We start from the raw sequence: 24,222 nt of genomic DNA, 5'->3' as shown, positions 1-24,222 counted from the left end.
GGTATCTTAGCGACCAAGATTGTGCCCGCCTACGTTGCCGCTAACAACGGCCCAGACGAGCGGCTGTTTTAGCCAATGAAGGGCGGAATCGAAGGAGGCAAAACCTGCCTTCTGGCGAGCCTGCACAAAGCTGCGCCGGCCTTGCTAGGATTGCATGACGTCATGTGGGGAGCGAGACAGTCTGCAGGTTTTGGCTTGTGAGCTGGTGGCTCTAGTGGCTGATGGATCTATCCCCAGCAACTTTGTGAAGGAGGAGTAGGGGTTGAGACTTTGGTTTTACGCTTTATTTTGCGGAGGCCCACACAAGGGCGGCGACTTCCCTTACTTTCTGCCTGAAGCTCAAGCCCCGTGTGGTTCTGGTTCCAAAGCAGTGTTTAGGCACATCCATTCCCCGTTTTGCACTTCAGCAGTCCTGGAAAATTAGAGCCCTCTCCGTACATCGTGCTTTTTCACGTGAAACAGCATTTGTCCAAACCATCTCTTCTACTTGGAGAGCAGTTCCTATTTAATGCTCAGATCTCTGCATAAATGTCTCCCCTTCCCTGCCTCTCTTCAGGCTTGGTCCTCCAGTCCCCGGAACCACATACCACCACCACCCCACCCTAAGCCCACGTATCTCTCAGTCTCTCATCTGTCTGTCCCAGAATTCCTATCCCTGGGCTGGCACTGTGACAATGCGCTGGAGTCTTACCTCTCACAGAGTGGGAGCAGTGTTGGGTCTTACTAATTAATCTCCATTCCAAGCTTTACTCAACACAGCCCCCCACCACATTTTAAGAGCACCTTAACACAGGGAGTTGGGGAATGGGGAAGAGAAGACCTGGGATGCTTTTCCCCCCTTCACTGCCCCCTTGAAAGCCAAGGCTGAGCTAGGACTCCTGGACACGTCTGAATAGCCCAAGCTTCTTTTCCAAACATGCCTACCCACTCCAGTGAGACAACTGTTCCTCATACACGGAGATGGTGGTAGCATTACATATTTCAATCCTTGCCCTGCATGTGCCCAGGATCTCCCCACCACTACAACAGCTCACTGAGACTATGGGTCTTCATAGGTAAGAGTGCACTTTAAATATCATAAAATTTTCTTTCTCAAATATACCTCACTAAGGCTGGGGTGGGGAGGTCACAGGCGTGCCATGTACAGACAACTCTCTGAGTCAGAAACAGTCTCAAACAGCAACTTGATTCTGGGCAGACTCTGTAAAGAACAGGCCTCACCATGGGCATCTGAATGAGTGACCCAGACAAGTATTTGAGCGATGCAATTGGTTTCCACAGTTCACAGCCCAAGAAAGGCAGGGCGATCCTTAATCTGGCATCCATAGTTTTCCAAGTCGCACACTTGACAGCTGGACCCTTGGCAGCAGCCCAGGAATCTGACATGTGACCAATGAAGGAAACCACTGCCTCTGATTTCAGATTTGCAGAGCCGGCACTGAGACTAACCCATTCCAGTGGCCCAGGGGACACCATTAGGGTTCAGACTACCTAAACCATCAGCGAACAAGGACATGCTTTTAGGGGACCCTCAGAGGATTGAGGGTTCCTAGTGCCAGTGGCTTTCACCAAAGCATGGAGCTAAAATGTCTTCTCAAGGGACAGGTACCACTTTTTCTGGTCAAGCTGACATGTTGCTAGAAAGAGTTTGCCTTCATTCTTGAATATGCACTTTCCATGGGACATGGGAATTTTGGGGCCCTTTCTATCCTGTTACAAGTGAGTCCGTGTTGACTCAGTCCAAAATTGGAATATCAAGGCACACAGTCGAAATGCATCTAAGGATCAGTTTTGAGGAGAGCTCACTAATAAGCTAATCAGTCTTTTAAAAACTCTTTATTTAATTTAGTTTTTTTTTTTTAACGTTTATTTATTTATTTTGGGACAGAGAGAGACAGAGCATGAATGGGGGAGGGGCAGAGAGAGAGGGAGACACAGAATCGGAAACAGGCTCCAGGCTCTGAGCCATCAGCCCAGAGCCCGACGCGGGGCTCGAACTCACGGACCGCGAGATCGTGACCTGGCTGAAGTCGGACGCTTAACCGACTGCGCCACCCAGGCGCCCCTATTTAATTTAGTTTTTAAGCACTGCTATTTTAAAAGAGCACACCTGTGAGTTGTGTCACAGAAGCCTCAAATTCACACCCCCTAGGGAGCTTCTAGGTAGAGGCTGACTCCCTTTGCCAAAGGCTCCAAATGACAGACTCTCACTCGCAGAGACGTGTGCCGTCTCCCATACACCATTAAGGTCCAGTAAGGGCTGGACCTCCTTTTAGGTGATGGGAAGGCAAAGAAACAAGGGTTTTTCCCTCACTGCTGGAGGGATTGAGCACTGTAAATGTGCCCATAGAGTTCTAACGTATTTTCATTGGAATACAGGACTCTGAACTTGAGCAGGTGGTATCAGCCACCCCTACTGGCAGATAGGTGATAGCATGTGAGACAGGGCGATTGAGACTGAGGCCTCTAACTTGCAAACAGACAGTATATCATGTGTATCATGAAAACCTGGTACATCAGAGGTTGACCTAAATCCTTAGCCCTTATACACACACACTGGGGGCAAATGAAAGGCTGTGTGTCCCAGTAACACTTCTCTACCTGCACCTCACCCTGACTGGGATAATCCCCAATTTCTGGGATGGGGAAGCACAAGCCTATAACACAATTCCTGTCACATTCTAACAGCAGAAACAACAACTGGTTGTTGAACTTGTTCCAAAGGGTCCTGCTATGGTCTGTTTGCATCTCCTCAAAATTCATATATTGAAACCTAACCCCAAAGGTGATGGCATTTGAAGGTGGAGCCTTTGAGACATGATTGGGAGGCTCTGCCCTCATGAATGGGATGGGTGCCCTATACAAGGAGACCTGAGAGCTCCCTCATCCCTTCCACCCTGTGAATATAAGATACAAGAAGACTGCAACCCAGAGGAAGGCCCGTGCCAACCACACTGGCAGCCTGATTTCAGGTTTTCAGCCTCCAAAACTGTGAGATATGAATTCATTTATAAGGTTCCCAGCCTGTGGAATTTTCTTACAGCAGTCCACACAGATTGAGAGAGGCCCAAACTACCTCATCAACATAGCTTTCCTCTGCTACTATGACAACACACTAAGGCTGGTGGTTGTATGGCTCAATAGCTACCCTATCCTCATTGCTAAGACTGTCCAGAAATGTAAAGGGTGTAAGATTTTACCCCATTTACAAACCAGTAAGTTAGCCTGCCAGCTGCATGGATGCTGGTAGAAGACATGAGATGCCAGGGACTGAGACAAAGGCAGTATTATGCATGCACAACAGGCAGCAAGAGCTTTGTGTTCACATCTCTTCCCTTTGCTTCCACAGGTCTCACGGGGGCCATGCAAAGAAGTCCAGGTGGATGCTGCACACACAGTAGATTCATGTCACAGCTGGAGAAAAATAAGTTCAGAAAACCCAATTTTTTCCGTTGAATTAGAAATGCATCTGCCCAACATTTGCCTCTGAGGAAGGCATTATCTCTAGTACATTGGCCAGGTAGTTAATCTGCCCTTTCCCCAAGAAAGACAGTAATGCCATCCTCAGAGGCTGTTACACAAAAACGTTTGCAAGCCATTCCAGGACAGAAGCTGAAACAAGATATGAAAAAAAAAAAAAAAAAAGAGAGAGGATCATGCAGAATCGTTTCCCCGTAGGGTGCACCTTTCCCTTAAAAATTTGGTTATGATTTATTGAGTAAAAAGATCCATTGAAGATTTTTGATACCAAGACTGCCCTTGGTTGTGTGGTGCTGTGGCACTGTCAAAGACTGAAGGAGCAGGAAGAGACCCAGATTTACCAGGACATTCACAGGAAAGATGGATCCAAAGGAGCAGTGATGTCAACCTGCATGAGCAAGGAGAGATGAAAATAAATGAAAAGAAGGAACAATATCACATATTCTCAGTGAATTCAAACTTGTTATCTTCTCAGAAGAAAATAGAATACATTACCCAAACATACAGCAAAACAATTCTGGATGGATTGCCAATCTAAATTTTAAAGTGATATATGGGTTTTAAAAAAGGAGAATAACTGTAGTCTTAGAATAGGAAAGAATTTATTGAACAGAACAGTAAACATTATCTATAAAAGAGAAAATAGTTACATTAACATTAAGACTTTCTCCTTACCAAGACACAACACACACAGGAAAGACCAAGAGACACAGAGACAGTGTGAGAAAAGAGACCAGCAAAGGAAACTTATCCAGCAGATAAAAGGAATTGCTACAAATCAATAAGAAAAAATAAACAAACCAAAAAAACAAACAACCAAAAAAACCACAATAAAAATGGACAAAATAAACTAACACATACTTGAAAAAGAAGATGCCCAATGTCTAATAAATATGTGAAAGGATGCTCAACTTCCATAGTAATCAAGGACATTAAAAGAAAATCACTACTTGGTACCATCAGACACTAACCAGAAGTCAAAGAGAAATATGAAAAAATATTGAAACTGTTGACAAGGATGTGCACAAACCAAAAATCTCCTACACTGTTGGTGGGTGTGAAACTCTGTACATTTTCCAAACCCATCAGGCACTATCTCCTAAAGCTACAGAACTGTCAACCTGTCACCCACCAATTCCACTGTTACTTATATAGCCAACAGAAATATGTATATGTGCCAACAAAGCATGGTCTACATTTAGATACCAGTGGTATTCCTAATAGTCACAAACTGAAAACCACTCATATGCTAATTAATGGTGGAATGATTAGGTAAATTGTTTTATATGCACACAATGGAACCCTACACAGCAATGCCAATAAATGATTAATAACAGCATGTAGCAATAAATTCATAAACAACAGAAGGAATGACAAAAGCAAATACAAAAGAGTTAATGCTCTATTACCTTCTTTATAGCAAGACAGGCTAAAGTAACCTATGTTGTGCCATGCATGTCAGAGTACTGATGGCCCAGAGGAATAGTGACTGGTAAGGAGCAAAAGTCTGACAATATTCTATTCATTGATCTAGGTACTGAGTACAGAACGTGTTCACTTTGTGAACTTTTCTTGAGCAATGCACTTATCACCTGTGCATGTGTCTTTAAATTTTTCAAATACATATCAGCCTCAAAAAGATGGGATATGGTAAATAGATTAGAGCTGTCCATATATTATAAAGGTGGGGTTTAAGAATATTAAATAAAATGACACTGTGATTAGCTTTTAAATGTAAGCTGAAATTTCTAGGTAAAACAGAAATGATGAGTATACAACTTCAAAGAAAGAAGTTCAATTATAATGTAGAATTATAAATGAAAATTATATTTTTGCAATCCATAGAAAAGTAGTTAACATAGATTAAATAATAAACCCCATTTCATTCAAATGTATCAATTATTATATTACAGTTAAATGCATTAATTATTATACCTTTAAAAATCAAGCAATTTTTACTACATTCATTGGATGTTTTCATAAGAGGTATGGCAAAGAAACTGAATTAAAGTATAAAAATTAAAAATACATTTTATGGAATTTTACAATCAAACAACTAGCATGGAAATATACACATACTATCACATACATTTCGAGTTTTGTCATAATTGTAACTAGTACTATTTAAAATTCTTTAAAAAAAATTTTTTTTTACATTTATTTATTTTCGAGAGACTGAGACAGAGCACAAGCAGGGTAGGGACAGAGAGAGAAGGAGACACAGAATCCGAAGCAGGCTCCAGGCTCCAAGCAAGTGTGCAGCACAGAGCCTGACGTGGGGCTTGAATCCACGAATGAGATCATGACCAGAGTCAAAGTCAGTCACCTAACTGACTGAGCCACCCAGGGACCCCTAAAATTGTTCTTAATGTACAATTTTCCAATATGTTAATTGATAGATAACAAACATAATTAAGTCTACATTTATATGTATAAACACACACAGATCACACACAGATATAGATCCCTACACACAATAATTGAAGGTAGGCATGTATTTATATATTTTTCTTCTTCGTGATTTGTGATCTAAAAATGTAGTTAATATTTACGTGCCTCATGTGAGCTACAAATATGGATTCCATTTGTGGTACAAGGTTCTATCTTTAATCTGTAAAAATGGATATATCCATTGGGTCAAAATTTTTTTTTCAAATTATTAAATTCTCGATAGTTTATATCAGCTTCAGAATGTAAATACAGAGATAGCTATATAAAAATCTCTCCTAAAATCAAAGAGAATTGAACGTCAAGGAGTCACAAAATCCACATAAACAGAATGGATTCATGTCTCTGCCCTTCAGATGGCACTCCCTTCAGGGCTCCAAATTGAGTGGAAGTCTCCAACATTAACTAATATCTTCACTTCGAAGACTCAAGTGTGCACCTCCAAACTCTTTCTTCCCAACATGCCCAAATCATCTTCACAAAGGAGGGAAAAATCTTTCTTCTCCAGGTACCGATTCCATGGAATTCATGGCTTATAAAAATGTCACAATCACTTGATATTGGTTAAGAACCAGCTAAAATGTAATTCTATGCTGTCCACTACCCTCTCCAGTCCAACCTGTCCATTTCTCCCTGAAAATGTTCCCACAAGCTTATCTCCCATGCTCCCAAACATCATACTTCACATGACTGACTCCTGCCTCTCTGGTATGACATTACACAATTATACCTGGCTCCCCAAAGCTTTCTTTGCTGACTTTAGTTTCCCTCCAGCACTATTCTCTTCAGTGTAACTGATGACCTGCCACATGCTGACCCATTTCCAGGCTCTTTTTCTTATAATCCCATGCCTACTTCACTTTTGGAAAATTTACTGTGACAAATTTAAGTTACATGCTCAAAGTTTTCTCCATAATATCTGGATTTTTTCAAGACCTGGTGTTTATATACACATAAATTCTGAACTCCTCCAGAATGGCAGACATTAGTAAAACGTCAATCACACGAGTATTTACAAGATAATTATATAATATTACAGTTATTATGGGGCGCCTGGGTGGCGCAGTCGGTTAAGCGTCCGACTTCAGCCAGGTCACGATCTCGCGGTCCGTGGGTTCGAGCCCCGCATCAGGCTCTGGGCTGGTGGCTCAGAGCCTGGAGCCTGTTTCTGATTCTGTGTCTCCCTCTCTCTCTGCCCCTCCCCCGTTCATGCTCTGTCTCTCTCTGTCCCAAAAATAAATAAACGTTGAAAAAAAATTAAAAAAAAATAATGTAAAAAAATATTACAGTTATTATAATTTTTTGTTAACATTGAAGAAAATGCTCAGTATGTTCTGTTTACCATTCTTGGGTTAGCCTCTCATAATTGTACTGGAGACTCTGAGGGGGATGAGTAAATTACCAAACAAACATTATGGAAATACATTTGATTTACAGATTTCTCATAAGACGAGGGGATTTTATATTTTTTTTTCCGTTTTTCCTTTTTATTTAGCAGCACATACTGAGAACAAAGAATGCTTCCACTTATGTTTAGGTTTTGAGGAATCACAATGAAGAGAAGACAGGAAACACTAGTAAGAAGATCATTCTTATTGCCAGATCCCTGGTGGCCCTGCTGTCAGTCCTAAGTGACTGATACTTGTCTTCTGGGCTAGAGAATCCTGCGTGGGAATAGGAGGCAGGGGCCACATGAATCATGTCAGCTGAAATCCGATATTCTCCACTTCCCAACACTTCCTACTTTCAAATAATTACTTAAAGTTCTTCAGTCATTTAGGGCCTTCCAAGAGTTGCATGAACAACCGTTATACAACATCTGCTACATGTGAATCAGTGTTATAACAACCACCCATGTACTAACTTAATATTTCTTATAAATACATGAGGCAGGCACTATTACATTCCTTATAAAGATGAGGACCACATAAGCACAGAGAGGTTAACTGCTTTGTCTGAATTCATTCACAAATAAGGGATAGAGTGGGGACTGGAACATGGCTGGGTGGGGAACAAAATTAGTGCATTTAATCCATAATATAAGAAAATGCTAGTAAGCTGTGTTCTTTAATTTTTCTGTATTTTTAAAATATTTTATTTATTTATTTAGAGAGAGGGAGAGCAAGTGGAGGAGGGGCAGAAGTGAGAGGGACAGAGAAAATCCCAATTCAGAGCCCAACATGGGGCTCGATCTCAGGAACATTGAGCTCATGACCTGAGCTGAAATCAAGAGTCGGACACTTAACCAACTGAGCCACATAAGTGTTCCAGGTGTGTTCTTTAAATAAACCAAGATCTAAATTTAGATTTGTCTTTGTACCTTATCATTTCAATTTCGATTAGTGCTATTTAATTTGAATTTTTGTTAATAACAAGTTTCTAGTTATTTATGGAGACTTTTTCTTATAGGCAAATATAAACTGTGAATAATACCCTAGAGAGCTCAGTAAACTGTAGGTGCACTGAGGCAGGACTACAAAGCTGCAGGTTCCTGCCCCGTGACAACTGGATTTAATGACCTGCCACATGCTGACCCATGTTCCATTAAGATGACAACAGAAAGAATCATTTGCTTTCATTCCACGAACAAAAGTGCAATACCACAAGACACAGGAACTCTGTAAGTATGGTCACACACACACACACACACACACACACACACATATATGTACATAATATCACTTTTATTAATACTTGAGTTAAATAAAATTAGTACCAATAAAGCAAGATTTGTGAAAGATATTGCAATATAAGAAATATGCAAAATGGAATGTTAATGCAAGAACTTTGTATATTGTATAAGTGATATAACTTTTTGGATTGCTATTATAATATTTAAAAGCATCACAAATATCACAAGATACATTTGAGCCTAAAAATCTCGCCCTGAAACCAAAGTTACATTTTATTTAAAAGCTGTTTCCTTGACATTACTGGGAAAAGTCTCTCCATAATCGAGACACAATTATTTAATCTATTCAGTGCGTCATAGATGCAGAGTTACAGAAAACATTTCTAGTCCAGCAACAGCGATCAGACACATTTTTCTGTACACAATCAGATGATTACTATACATTCATCTGACTATTTAGTTGAATGCACCTTAGAAACCTGACCATTATGTCTATGGTTCCTGCAAAGTAGGCTGAACAGGGAGTCCACAAATACAGCCCTCAAGCACATTAAAAACCAGATTACATGACCACTTGGGTGAAACCACATAATCACTGTCAGTGAGGATTACACTATGAGCCTTAGGAGCCATCAGGGATGGGTGTAGGTGTAGGACCCCATCTCTTTATACCAACTCAGCTCCTGGTTCAGAAGGTATTCCACCTTCCCGTGTAGCTTTAGCACTGAGCCAGATTCTGTGTTGACAGTCAGAGAAGTGAGTACGTGTGCAAGATGGGCAGCTGGGCCCTGAGATGTGTGTTTATGACTGTGTGACCCCCCCCCCACAACGGCAATTAGCATTTCACCTAAAGCAGCACTACCAGTGATAGTCTTGGGTCCTCAGAATATTTTTGCAAACATTCTTCCTACTTTCCAATTACCAAGAACAACTACAAGTTTCTACCTAGCATCTCTAGAGACCACTAGTGTGTGGGAAAGGATGCAAAGCCTGACGGAAAGAAGCAGTCTGGGCAGGAGGGCACCATGGGCCCAGGACAGAGAGCGCTGGATAGGAGAGCGGGCGTGTGAGACACAGAGTCCAGGACAAGGGGCCAGGGTGACAGGGTTGAGAGAGAGAAGTAAAGGTTTCAAGTTATAAACAAATGACCTACCTCTCAGGGGGAAGAAAGGACACAGCACCTTACCTGGAAGCCAATATTTGCCTGAGAAAGACTTTTTCCCCCTTTGCTCTTCAGTTCTCTGGGCCTCTTTCTCATCATCTGGAAAAAAATGTAGTTTGCAAATGTACATTTTTTTATGTCATCAAAATATGCCTTTTTTTTTTATCTTGAATTTATTTATTTATTTATTTATTTATTTATTTATTTATTTATTTATTGAATTTTCAAGTTAGTTAACATACAGTGTAGTCTTTTCTTCAGGAGTAGAATCCAGTGATTCATTACTTATATGTAACACCCAGTGCTCATCCTAACAAGTGCCCTCGTTAATGCTCATGATCCATTTTCCCCACACCCCATCAATCCTCAGTTTATTCTCCGTATTTAAGAGTCTCTTATGGTTTGCTTCCCTGTTTTTATCTTATTTTATCGCTATGATCATCCTTATCCTTATCCCTCTGATCATCTGTTAACTTTCTCCAATTCCACATGAGTGAAATCATATGATATTAGTGTTTCTCTGACTTATTTTGATTAGCATAACACCTCTAGTTCCATCCACATGGTCGCAAATGGCAAGATTTCATTCTTTTACATCGTAAAGTATTCCACGTATACATATGCCACATGTTCTTAATCCATTCATCAGTTGATGGACATTTTGACTCTTTCCATACTTTGGCTATTGTTGATAGCACTGTTATACACATTGGGGGCATGTGCCCCTTCAAATCAGCACTCCTGTATCCTTTGGATAAATTCCTAGTAGTGCTATTGCTGGGTTGTAGGGTAATTCTATTTTTAATTTTTTGAGGAACCTCCACATTGTTTTCTAGACTGGCTGCACCAACATGCATTCCCACCAACAGTGTAAGAGGGTTCCCCTTTCTCCACATCCTCGCCAACATCTGTTCTTTCCCGAGTTGTTAATGTCAGCCACTTTGACTGGTGTGAGGTGGTATCTCAGTGTGGTTTTGATTTGTATTTCCCTGATGATGAGTGATGTTGAGCATCTTTTCATGTGTCTGTTTGCCATCTGGATGTCTTCTTTAGAAAAGGGTCTGTTCATGTCTTCTGCCCATTTCTTCACTGGATTATTTGTTTTTCAGGTGTTGAGTTTGGTAAATTCTTTATAGATTTTGATACTAACCCTTTATCCAATATGTCATTTGCAAATATCTTCTCCCATTCCATTGGTTACCTTTTAGTTTTGTTGACTGTTTCCTTTGCTCTGCAGAAGCTTTTTATCTTGATGAGGTCCCAGTAGTTCATTTTGCCTTTTATTTCCCTTGCCTTTGGAGATAGGTCAAGTATGAAGTTGCTGCAGCTGAGGACAAAGAGGTTGCTGCCTGTTTTCTCCTGTAGGATTTTGATGGTTTCCTGAATCATATTTAGGTTGTTCATCCATTTTGAATTTATTTTTGTGTATGCTGTTAGAAATTGGTCCAGTTTCATTCTTCTGCATGTTGCTGTCCAGTTCTCCCAGCACCATCCAGTACACTGGATACTCTTTCTTGTTTTGTCAAAGATTAGTTGGCCATACATTGGTGGGTCCACTTCTGGGTTCTCTATTATATTCCATTGGTCTATGTGTCTGTTTTTGTGACAATATCATACTATCTTGATGATTACAACTTTGAAATACAGGCTAAAGTCTGGAATTATGAAACTTCCTGCTTTGGTTTTCTTTCTTTTTTCTTTACACGTTTTTTTAACGTTTATTTCTTTTTGAGAGAGGGAAAGACAGAGCACGGGCGGGGAAGGGTCAGAGAGAGAGGAACACACAGAATACGAAGCAGGATCCAGGCTCTGAGCTGTCAGCACAGAGCCCGATGCGGGGCTCGAACCCACGAACCATGAGATCATGACCTGAGCCGAAGTCGGACGCCCAACCCACTGAGCCATCCAGGCGCCCGTGGTTTTCTTTTTCAACATTACTATGGCTATTTGAGGTCTTTTGTGGTTCCATAAAAACTTTAGGATTGTTCTAACTCTGTGAAGAAAGCTGGTGCATTTTGATTGAGATTGCATTGAATGTGGAGATTGCTTTGGAGAGTATTGACATTTTAATAACATTTGTTCTTTGAATCCATGAGCATGGAATATTTTTTCATTTCTTTGTGTCTTCTTCAATTTCTACATAAGCTTTCTATAGTTTTCAGCATACAGATTTTTTACCTCTTTGAGAAGTAAAGGCTAGTCAGCATGAAATAAAAAATGCTATAACTGAGCTGTGACCTCGAATGGATGCTGCAGCAGCAAGGATGGATGAGGCAGAACAGGGAATCAGTGATATACAGGACAAACTTATAGAGAATAATGAAGGAGAAAAAAAAAGAGGCAGATTACGGCAAAAGAGCATGACTTAAGAATTAGAGAAATCAGGGGCACTTGGGTGGCTCAGTAGGTTGAACGTCCAACTTCGGCTCAGGTCATGATCTCGCAGTCTGTGAGTTCGAGCCCCGCATTGGGCTCTGTGCTGACACCTCAGAGCCTGGATTCTGTGTGTCTCTCTCTCTATGCCCCTCCCCTGCTCATGCTCTGTCTCTCACTCGCTCTGTCAAAAGTAAAAAACATTTTAAAAAATTTAAGAATTAGAGAAATCAGTGACTCATCAAAAAGGAACAACATCAGAATCATAGGGGTCCCAGAAGATGAAGAGAGAGAAATATGGGTAGAAGGGTTATGTGAGCAAATCATAGCTGAAAACTTTCCTAAACTGGGGAAAGACACAGACATCAAAATCCAGGAAGAACAGAGGACTCCCATTAGATTCAACAAAAACCGACCATCAACAAGGCATATCATAGTCAAATTCACAAAATACTTAGGCAAGGAGAGAATCATGAAAGCAGCAAGGGAAAAAAGTCCTTAACCTACAAGAGAAGACAGATCAGGTTTGCAGCAGACCTATCCACAGAAACGTGGCAGGCCAGAAAGGAATGGCAGGATATATTCAGTGTGCGGATTCAGAAAAATATGCAGCCAAGAATTCTTTATTCAAAAAGGCTGTCATTCAAAATAGAAGGAGAGATAAAAAGTTTCCGAGACAAACAAAAATGAAAGGAGTCTGTGACTACTAAAACAGCCCTGCAAGAAATTTTAAGGGGGGTTCTGTGAGGGGAAAAAAGATGAAATTAATTAATTAATTAGTTAATTAATTAATTAAATACCAAAAGCAACAAAGACTAGAAAGGACCAGAGAACACCACCAGAAACTCCAACTCTACAAGGAACATAATGGCAATAAATTCATATCTTTCAGTACTTACTCTAATATCAATGGACTCAATGCTCCAATCAAAAGACACAGGGTAACAGAATGCATAAGAAAACAAGATCCATCTATATGCTGTTTACAAGGGACCCACTTTAGACCTAAAGACACCTTCAGATTGAAAGTAAGGAGATGGAGAACCATCTATCATGCTAATGGTCAACAAAAGAAAGCCGGAGTAGCCATACTTGTATCAGACAATCTAGACTTTAAAATAGAAACTGTATCAAGAGATGAAGAAGGGCATCATATCATAATTAAGGGGTCTATCCACCACCAAGAAGATTTAACAATTGTAAACATTTATGTGACAAATGTGAAAGCCCCAAATATATAAATCAATTAATCACAAACATAAAGAAACTCATTGATAGTAATACCATAATAATAGTAGACTTCAACACCCCACTCACAGCAATGGACAGATCGTCTAATCAAAAAAATCAACAAGGAAACAATGGCTTTGAATGACACACTGGACCAGATGGATTTAACAGATATAATCAGAACATTTCATCCTAAAGCAGCAGAATATACATTCTTCTCCAGTGCACATGGAACGTTCTCCAGAATAGACTACATACTGGGACACAAATCAGCCTTCAGCAAGTACAAAAAGATCGAGATCATACCGTGCATATTTTCAGACCACAACACTATGAAACTCAAAATCAACCACAAGAAAAGATTTGCAAAGGTAACAAATACTTGGAGACTAAATAATGAATGGGCTAAGCAAGAAGTTAAAGAGGACATTAGAAAGTATATGGAAGCCAATGAAAATGATAACACCACAACCCAAAACCTCTGGGATGCAGCAAAGGAGGTCATAAGTGGAAAGTATATAGCAACCCAGGCCTTCCTAAAGAAGGAAGAAAGATATCAGATATATAACCTAGCCTTACACCTTAAAGAGCTGCAAAAAGAACAGCCAATAAAACCCCAAACCAGCAGAAGACAGGAAATAATAAAGATTAAAGCAGAAATTAATGCTATCGAAACAAACAAACAAAAAAAAAGGCAAAAAACAAAACAAAACAGTAGAACAGATCAATGAAACCAGAAGCTGGTTCTTTGAAAGAACTAACAAAATTGATAAACCACTAGCCAGTTTGATCAAAAAGAAAAAGGAAAGGACCCAAATAAATAAAATCAAGAATGAAGAGGAGAGATCACAACCAACACAGCAGGAATAAAAACAATAATAAGAGAATATTATGAGCAATTATATGACAATAAAATGAGCAATCTGAAAGAAATGGACAAATTCCTAGAAGCATACACACTACCAAAACTGAAACAGGAAGAAATAGAAAATTTGAACAGACCCACAACCAGTAAGGAAATCAAATTAGTAATCTAAAAACCTTCCCCCAAACAAGAGTCCAGGACCAGATGGCTTTCCAGGGGAATTCTACCAAACATTTAAGGAAGAATTAACACCTATTCTCTTGAAGCTGTTCCAAAAAATAGAAATGGAAGGAAAACTTCCAAACTTATTCTATGAAGCCAGCATTACCTTGATTCCAAAACCAGACAGCGACCCCACTAAAAAAGGGAACTATAGACCAATTTCCCTGATGAACATGGATGCAAAAATCCTCAACAAGATATTAGCCAACTGGATCCACCAATACATTAAAAAAATTATTCACTATGACCAAGTGGGATTTATACCTGGGAGAGAGGGCTGGTTCAATATATGCAAAACAATTAACGTGATTCATCACATCAATAGAAGAAAGGACAAGAACCATATGATCCTCTCAATAGATGCAGAGAAAGCATTTGACAAAATACAGCATCCTTTCTTTCTTGATAAAAACCCTCAAGAAAGTAGGGATAGAAGGATCATACCCGGAGATCATAAAAGCCATATATGAATGAGCCAACGCTAATATCATCCTCAATGGGGAAACACTGAGAGCTTTCTCTTTAAGGTCAGGAACAAGACATGGATGTCCACTCTCACCACTGTTATTCAACATAGTATTGGAAGTCTTAGCCTATGCAATCAGACAAAACAGAAATAAAAGACATCCAAATCAGCCAGGAGGAGGTCAAACTTTCATTCTTCCCAGATGACATGATACTCTATATGGAAAACCCAAAAGATTACACCAAAAAACTACTAGGACTGATTCATGAATTCAACAAAGTGGCAGGATATAAAATCAATGCACAGAAATTGGTTGCATTCCTCTACACCAACAATGAAGCAACAGAAAGAGAAATCAAGGAATAGATCCCATTTACAGTTGCACCAAAAACCATACAATACCTAGGAATAAATCCAACCAAAGAGGTGAAAAATCTATACACTGAAAACTATAGAAACCTTATGAAAGAAATTGAAGAAGACACAAAAACATGGGAAAAGATTCCATGCTCCTGGATAGGAAGAACAAATTTTGTTAAAATGTTGATACTACCCAAAGCAATCTACATATTCAATGCAGTTCCTATCAAAATAACACCAGAATTCTTCACAGAGCTAGAACAAATAATCCTAAAATTTGTGTGGAACCAGAAAAGACCCCGAATAGCCAAAGCAATCTTGAAAAAGAAAACCAAAGCAGGAGGCATCACAACCCCAGACTTCAAGCTATACTACAAAGCTGTAATCATCAAGACAGTATGGTACTGGCACAACAAGAGACACTCAGAACAGAGTAGAGAACCCAGAAATGGACCCACAAATGTATGACAAATCTTTGACAAAATAGGAAAGAATATCCAATGGAATAAAGACAGTCTCTTCAGCAAGTCATGCAGGAAAACTGGACAGCAACATGCAGAAGAATGAAACCTGGACCACTTTCTTACACCATACACCAAAAGAAACTCAAAATGGACGAAAGACCTCAATGTAAGACAGAAAGCCATCAAAATCCTTGAGAAGAAAGCAGGCAAAAACCTCTTTGATCTTGGCCACAGCAACTTCTTACTCAACACGTCTCCACAGACAAGGGAAACAAAAGCAGAAATGAACTACTGGGACCTCTTCAAAATAAAAAACTTCTGCACAGCAAAGGAAACAGTCATCAAAACTAAAAGGCAACTGACAGAATGGGAGAAGATACTTGCAAATGACATATCAGATAAAGGGTTAGTATCCAAAATCTATAAAGAACTTCTCAAACTCCACACCCAAGAAACAAATACTCCAGTGAAGAAATGGGCAAAAGACATGAATAGACACTTCTCCAAAGAAGACATCCAGATGGCCAACCGACACATGAAAAAATGCTCAACATCACTCATCATCAGGGAAATACAAATCAAAACCACAATGAGATACCACCTTACACCTGTCAGAATGGCTAACATTAACAACTCAAGAAACAACAGATGTTGGCGAGGATGCAGAGGAAGAAGATCTCTTTTGCATTGGTGGGAATGCAAACTGGTGCAGCCACTCTGGAAAACGGTATGGTGGTTCCTCGTACAATTAAAAATAGAACTACCCTACAACCCAGCAATTGCACTACTAGGCATTTATCCAAGGGATACAGGTGTGCTGTTTCAAAGGGACACATGCACCCCCATGTTTACAGCAGCACTATCAACAATAGCCAAAATACGGAAAGAGCCCAAATGTCCATTGATGGATGAATGGATAAAGAAGATGTGGTATATATACACAATGGAATATTACTCTGCAATCAAAAAGAATGAAATCTTGCCATTTGCAACTACATAGATGGAACTAGAGGGTATTATGCTAAGTGAAATTAGTCAGAGAAAGACAAATATCATATGACTTCACTCATAGGAGGACTTTAAGAGACAAAACAGATGCACATAAGGTAAGGGAAGCAAAAGTAATATAAAAACAGGGAGTGGGACAAAACATAAGAGACTCTTAAATATGACGAACAAACAGAGGGTTACTGGAGGGGTTGTGGGAGGGGGATGGGCTAAATGGGTAAGGGGCATTAAGGAATCTACTCCTGAAATCATTGTTGCACTATATGCTAACTAATTTGGATGTAAATTTAAAAAATAAAATAAAATAAACCACACATACATGAAGGGTAGACACAACATGAAGTTATGCTGTCATAAGCCATGGAGGCAGAAGCTGGGAAAGTGGCCTGGAGCAGACTCTCCCCCAGGATATTCACAGAGCATGGCCCTGAGGACACCTTGATCTCGGACTTTTAGCCTCCAGAACTGCCACACAATAAATTTCTGTTGTTTTGGTCACTCTGTTCAGGGTCCTTGTTATGGCAACTGCAGCAAACTGATACACCTTCCCTTCTGCCTGCCTCCCCACAAGAAGCACCTTCAAAGGCAGAAAAGGCTGCCCTTCCATGTCCTTTTCCACAGGATGGATTCAAAGACAAACAATTCTGATCTGAAGGTCCTACCACAAGTTTCTCCTCCCCTGTCTTCAGAGACATTGCCCTCCTAGAAACATCTCAAATCCTGCTACAGCACAGGGGACGAGACGGCACCAAGATCCTCCTACAAAACCAGGCATAGCAGACCCCTGTTACCTCCCCATGGGCCAGAGCGTGGGCTCCACTCTCAGAAATGAGTCCTGGAGACATAACAGCTCACAGAATGAAAATGGAAGGCGTCAGTAGAGCACACGTGATGGTGTTTCTGAAACCCCATGGTGATCCTAAATTTGAAACCTGTGCCAGGGACCATTTAGGTACACATTACTTCTCAAATTAATGAGCCTAGGAATCATCTGGGCATTTTTCTGAAACAGATTCTTTGGGATACTCTATGCTAAGAATTAGACTTCTGATCAGTCTGCATCTGGGAGCTGACAGGGCTCCTTCAGGACCCTGAAAATCTTCCGGGCACAATTTTTCTCCCCAGCTCACTTCAACAATCAAGGCAAGTCTACTGCTTCTCCCAAAAAGAAACTTATCCACACATCTAGTCCACCAACATTTCCTTATAACCTTTGCCTCTGAGGTGATACACTCAGCAGGTCCCACTATCATCTGTGTGTAGAAGTTCTGCTCAAATGTTGTACCTGAGACACAGGATAACAGACACAATCACAGAAATCCATGCTGAGAGACATTCTGAAAAACAAAGAGTGCATTCTTCAAAACTGTCACTTACACTGAGGACAAATTAAAAACAAGAGTGGTAACTGTTCTAGGTTAAAGAAACTAAAGAATGAAGACAATAAATTAAGTCCCTGTGACATGACTGGATCCTAGATTTCTGAAAACAGACAAAAAAATGCATCATTGTATCACTGTGGGAAATCTGTCTATGGACTGTCTATGAAATGATAGCATAACACTAGTATCCTTTCTTAAGTGTGAAGGTTTTATTGCATTAGCAGAATAACCTTCACGTAAAGAGATAAATATTCTGGGGGCGCCTGGGTGGCGCAGTCGGTTGAGCGTCCGACTTCAGCCAGGTCACGATCTCGCGGTCCGGGAGTTCGAGCCCCGCGTCAGGCTCTGGGCTGATGGCTCAGAGCCTGGAGCCTGTTTCCGATTCTGTGTCTCCCTCTCTCTCTGCCCCTCCCCCGTTCATGCTCTGTCTCTCTCTGTCCCAAAAATAAATAAACGTTTAAAAAAAAGAGATAAATATTCTGGTATTCGGGCAAAATGTCAATATGGTGACAAATTATTCTCACATGAAACAGCAAAGACATGTCAACAGATAAAGAACTGGTGAGAAACCAGTAATGATTGGTGAATTTAGATAAAGCATATGATGCAGGTGTACATTTGCTCTAAGATTACATTTTCTCCTTTACATTTTCTATTAAATTGTTCAACATCAAAAGTGACCATTTAATAAAAGGTGAAGGCATGAGGGTATGCAGATGGTGGGATCTTGCATTTTACAGCCATTCAAGGGAAAGTTCACAAGTATACATGCACTGTGAGAACATGCAAAAATGGTGGAGAGGTCAGCCCATCTCAAGAACCACTGAGACCATTCATTCATATGTGCACAAAGCAACTTGATTAACAATCCACATCCCATGATGTGTGGAATGACAATATTTAACTCTTTTTTTAATTAGGAAATATAATTATTTTTCCTAATACTACAGAAAGGTTGTATATTATTCCAAACAATATACACAAAGTTTTTTTTTTTTGTTCTTCTTTTAATCCCAATTAGTTAACGTATACTGTTATATCAATTTTCGGTGTGTAATATAGTGATTCAACACTTCGATATAATACCTGGTGCTCATAACAATGAGTGCACACCTTAATCCCCATCAGTAATTTAACCCATACCCCGCATCCACCTCCCCACTGGTAACCATCAGTGTATTCTCTATACTTAAGAGTCTGAGAAAGGGGTGCCTGGGTGGTTCAGTCGGCTAAGCGTTCCACTTCAACTCAGGTCATGATCTCGCCCTTCATGAGCTCAAGCCCCACATCAGGCTCTGTGCTGACAGCTCAGAGCCTGGAACCTGCTTCAGATTCTGTGTCTCCCTCTCTCTCTGCCCCTCCTCTGTCAGCATGTGAATTTAGACAGATCGCTCAACCCCTGTGTCCCAAATTCTCCTTCTCTTTACAATGAAAATAATGCAATGGCAGTGTCTACGTTATGCAGGTAGGAAGACCTATGAAGATACCAGAGGTACAACATGATAGCACCGATTCATGCAAACTAAGTGTTATTTAAAATTCTAACCTCAGTGGGAGAGAGCCAAAGCATAAGAGACTCTTAAAAACTGAGAACAAACTGAGGGTTGATGGGGGGTGGGTGATGGATATTGAGGAGGGCACCTTTTGGGATGAGCACTGGGTGTTGTATGGAAACCAATTTGACAATAAACTTCATATATTGAAAAAATAAAAAATTAAAAAAATAAAATTCTAACCTCAACTCTGGGAGGCTTAACAACAACAACAACAACAACGTTAATTATTTTTCAGTGAATACTTGTATTTTATTTGATATGATCAATATAGTCCACACCACATGTGCTCAGGCAGGCTCCTCAGGCTCTCAAGATGATGATCTGTCACTGGGAACTGTGTGAATGGCATGAAAGCACTTACCAATATGAATGGCCTACTTATCACAGACCATCTAGGGAATCCGGGCACTTTCTCTCTTCCTTACCCCCATCTCTTCCTTTTCCACCCTCATTACACATTCAGGTGCACAGTTTTGATTCTCAAGCACCTGTTTCTACCCAAGTCCTGATCATTCTCCTTAAAGGTATCCACAAGAATAGAGTTATTTGAAACATTTCCTCAATGATTTGGAATCTGACTTTGTTTTCTATCCACACAATTTTGGCAGGACATATCCAATGGTACCATCGATCTCTCAAGCATCTCTTGCTACTTTGATCAACTCAAGCAATGACAAGTTTCATATTATCTCTTTGATATATAGATCAGGAACATATTCAGAATTGATTTATCCCATGATGTAGGTAATGATTCACGTTGTATGTTTTTTTTTTTCCAATATGAGTAACGATTATCAGTTTCTAAAAAGGTTGTTATTAGTATTCAGCGTTCTTTCCACTTGCTATCACTTACCTTTGCTTCTTCCCAATCAAACCACCTCATCTTTAGTGCTGACACTTCCATGGAATATCCTGGTACTTCTCTCCATCTCCTCCTGCCTCTTCAAGTCTTTGGCAAGCCCAAAGGAGCAACCCACCAAAGTTACTCTTGATGTAAAAAATCTTCAAGGAAACTTTTTGTTCACAGGAATGACTTTGGTTATAATTTAAAGGAAAACGTACTGAATGATAGAATAGGTTCTGGGGATTTGGCAATAGCAATAATCTTACCACAGTCGATAGTCTGACTCCTGGACAATTTCTCTCTTCCTCACCATTATGTCTTCCATTACCACACCGAAGGGAGGTTGAGACCCACAGAGTTGATTCTCATGCACCTAATTATAGCCAACTCCTTGGTGATGCTCTCAAAAGGTGTCCCCAAGACATTGGCAGCTTTGGGGGTAAAATATTTCTTCAATGAGTTTGGATGCAAACTTCTTTTTTATGTTCAGAGGGTGGGCAGGGGAATGTCCATTGGCAGCACCTGCCTCTTGAGTGTCTTCCAGACCATCGTGATCAGCCCCATGAACTCCTCATAGAAGTATCTTCAAGTCAAAGCTCCAAAGTATGTTGGCATTTCCATTTCCCTCTTCTGGATCATATGTATGATAGATAATTTTATCATTCCTATGTATGTGTTGTATGTGTCAGGGAAACAGAGCAGCCAAAAAAAAAACATCACAAAGAAAAGGGATTTTGAATACTGTTCTACATCCGACCATGAGACAATCTCAGGGTCACTCTATGCAATACTGATAGTATTCCCTGAAGTTTCACTTCCTGGACTCAGGATCTGGGCCAGCAGCTCCAGGGTTTTCATCCTGCACAGGCACAAGCACAGGTCTAACACATTCACAGCACTCGTGTTTCCCCCAGATCCTCTGCTGAGTCTAGAGCAACCCACCATTACTTCCTCACTGACCTAATTTCTGCATGTTTTCCAACTGTCAGTCCCTTTCTGATAATGAGACAAGATTCCACAGTATTTAGCTTCTGCTTTTTCCGGATAAGGAACACTATCTTAGCAGAAAAATGTAAGTTGTATCATTTTGCACAATCCTCAGTTGATTATTCACTCATCACATCGGAAAAGTCAATAGCATCTTATTTTTAAATTTTTTAAATGTTTATTTATTTGTGTGTATGTGTGTGTGAGAGAGAGAGAAAGAGAAAGTTGGGTGGGGGAGTGGCAGAGAGAGACGGAGACAGAGAATCTGAAGCAGATCAGATCTGGTGCTATCAGCACAAAGCCCAACATGGGGCTAGAACCCATGAACCATGAGATCATAACCTGAGCTAAAGTCGGACACTCAACTGACTGGGCCACCTACGCACCCCAATATGGCATCTAAAAGAGTAAGCCACTTGTCATTCTATGGTGGACCCTAATGGGTATTTGGGATTCCTTCTGATGGATGAATGTAGGAACCATATAGGCACAGTAGAGGTGAATAATGCAGGTTCACCTCATCCTGATACATAGTATCCTGTTGATACTGGTCTCAATCAAATATTATTTGATGAAAATTGAATGAATCTGATCCTAGCCATTTGTGAGATTAATCAGAACATTTGAACAAGGGATGAATTCATGGGAAATTGTGACAGGAGCCAATACAGTCCAGAAATGACTGCTGGATATTGTTGGAAGACAGTTCTACCATGGGTTTCTCACGTATGTACATGCCTCCTACAGAAGCATGGACAGCTTTTCTTCTATACTGGATTACCTTATGTGTGATTAGAAAAATACCTTGGGAGACAAGGACAGTGTCACCCACTGGAACACCATACTGACTTATTTGCTGAACAGGGAAACAAAGCTAAAGTCTTCCCCAGGGTCAAAGAGTACAGCAGGTGTGCTAGAATACCCCTTTATAAGTACTGGATTTTGTATACTCAGGGTTCCTCAGGTATGATGTAAACACTCCATGTGTAGCATTCATTGGGACCCCTCCAAGGAACCATGATTGGAATAAGGTCAGGACAAGGAAGAGGGCCTTGGAAAACTGTTGGAATCAGGATGTTCATGCTGCCTGCTGGGCCATGAGTAATAAAGTGCTTTGTATTCAATCTAGGAATCTCTCGTCTTCTGCTGGTAGCTATTAAGACTTGCAGGCTAATCTCAAACTCTCACGGTTTCTGAAATAACCATAGTTGTGATGCAAAACAAACAGGCAGAGCCAGAGATTGAAATATAGGTGATAGAAGATAGATAAATAGGAGAAACTCTTTAAAATATGGATTATACTGAAGCAAAGCTCAACTACTCTTTAAATCACAATATACTCAGGTATTCGGGTAGCACGGAGACTTGAGAGAGCCTACCGATCCCTATCCAAATGGAGAAGAAGGTAACTTGTTTGGGTAGATCAGCAACTTGGCAGAGAGGAGGGGAGGAAATGCAGGGGAAGGCACTGCATAGGAAGAGGGCAAAGATCCAAGAAGCCTCATAAACAGTGCAGTTCAGAGGGCCAATGGAAGAAAAACAACTATTTTACGAGGATACCAACTCTTTGCCCTAGACTGCCCTGGAATCTTCTGTCATTCTGACCACATCTTTCAAGATCCACATAGATTCCAGATGTTTTTCTGTGTAAGAGGATTCTTTTGGGAATGTTCACTGAGGGCTTCAGTTTGATGTCTGTCCTTATAGACAGCATGTCTAATTTTATGGGGAAAGCTATTTTCACAACACAGGAGATCCTGATAGTGTCAGCTTGTGGGAATTAGCACAAACTCCTGGGAAAACGTTAGCCTTTCAAGACTGTGGAACTGGTAGACTGAAAGACAAGATTTCAGAGGGTTAAAGCTAGACTCAGCTAATATCTAGGTCAAGTGTAGAATAGACAGAGACCCCAAGGAATATATTTACATGATGAGAGAAAGAATATGAAATAAATGGATGTCAGGAGAAGAGCAGAGAGATCAGGTTGCCCTTCCAAGCTTAGAATCGATTAGGTGAATATTGAAATGTTGATGTAATGTTTTGTGTGCTGTTCTGACCCATTTGTGAGGCCCTGGTTAAAGGTGAATAATTTCTGCCCTGCTGAGCAGCTGATTAAGTCCACACATCAAATCACAGTGAGCCTTGTGGCACTGTAACTTGTTCCAATCCTCATCCAATCTCTTCAACTCCATGGAAGCCTTGCAAACCAATCACCTTGCAACTACAGTAACAGTTAAAATCAATAACCTAGCATCCAGTCAGTGGGGGAGGGATAATGAGATTCAAACCAATTCTATCAAACTCTAATCAAATTTAAAGAGGAAGTGAGATATTCCAACTTACTCTATGAATCTAGCATTCTTCTGATGCCAAAACCATTACAAGAAATTTATAGATTAGCATCTTCACTAACTAAATGGGGAAATTAAAATGCTCAAAATAAAACACAGGCTTTTCTGGCCCATACTTGGACAAAATTTAAAAAACAAAATTGAAATCAGATTGACAGAAAATAGGCAGTTCTTTAAAAATAAATAACAAATCTACTACAATTAAATAGGGAATTTAATCAAGCGGCAGAAAACAAAATCCATGAAAACATTTCATGCTTTGTTTCCCAGTAGGCAGTATGTTAGCTCAATCCCACAAAGTTGGACGTGCACTATTCTTATTAAATCAGTTCAAGATGGCACCTGATTGGAGCCTTCCACTTCGACTCATATTTATTTAGAAGTGTGTTTTC

General features: G+C 40.3%; 1 pseudogene; it reads left to right on the top strand.

Annotated features, from left to right (window-relative positions):
• Positions 1–154: 154 nt before the first annotated feature.
• On the top strand, positions 155–23,263 carry LOC121018899 (vomeronasal type-1 receptor 4-like; annotated as a pseudogene).
• Positions 23,264–24,222: the final 959 nt, after the last annotated feature.

The sequence above is a fragment of the Herpailurus yagouaroundi genome, unplaced genomic scaffold (genome assembly GCF_014898765.1).
Source record: "Herpailurus yagouaroundi ecotype Mexico unplaced genomic scaffold, PumYag 220, whole genome shotgun sequence".
Classification (NCBI taxonomy): domain Eukaryota; kingdom Metazoa; phylum Chordata; class Mammalia; order Carnivora; family Felidae; genus Herpailurus; species Herpailurus yagouaroundi.
This window is presented reverse-complemented; position numbering and strand designations above follow the sequence as displayed.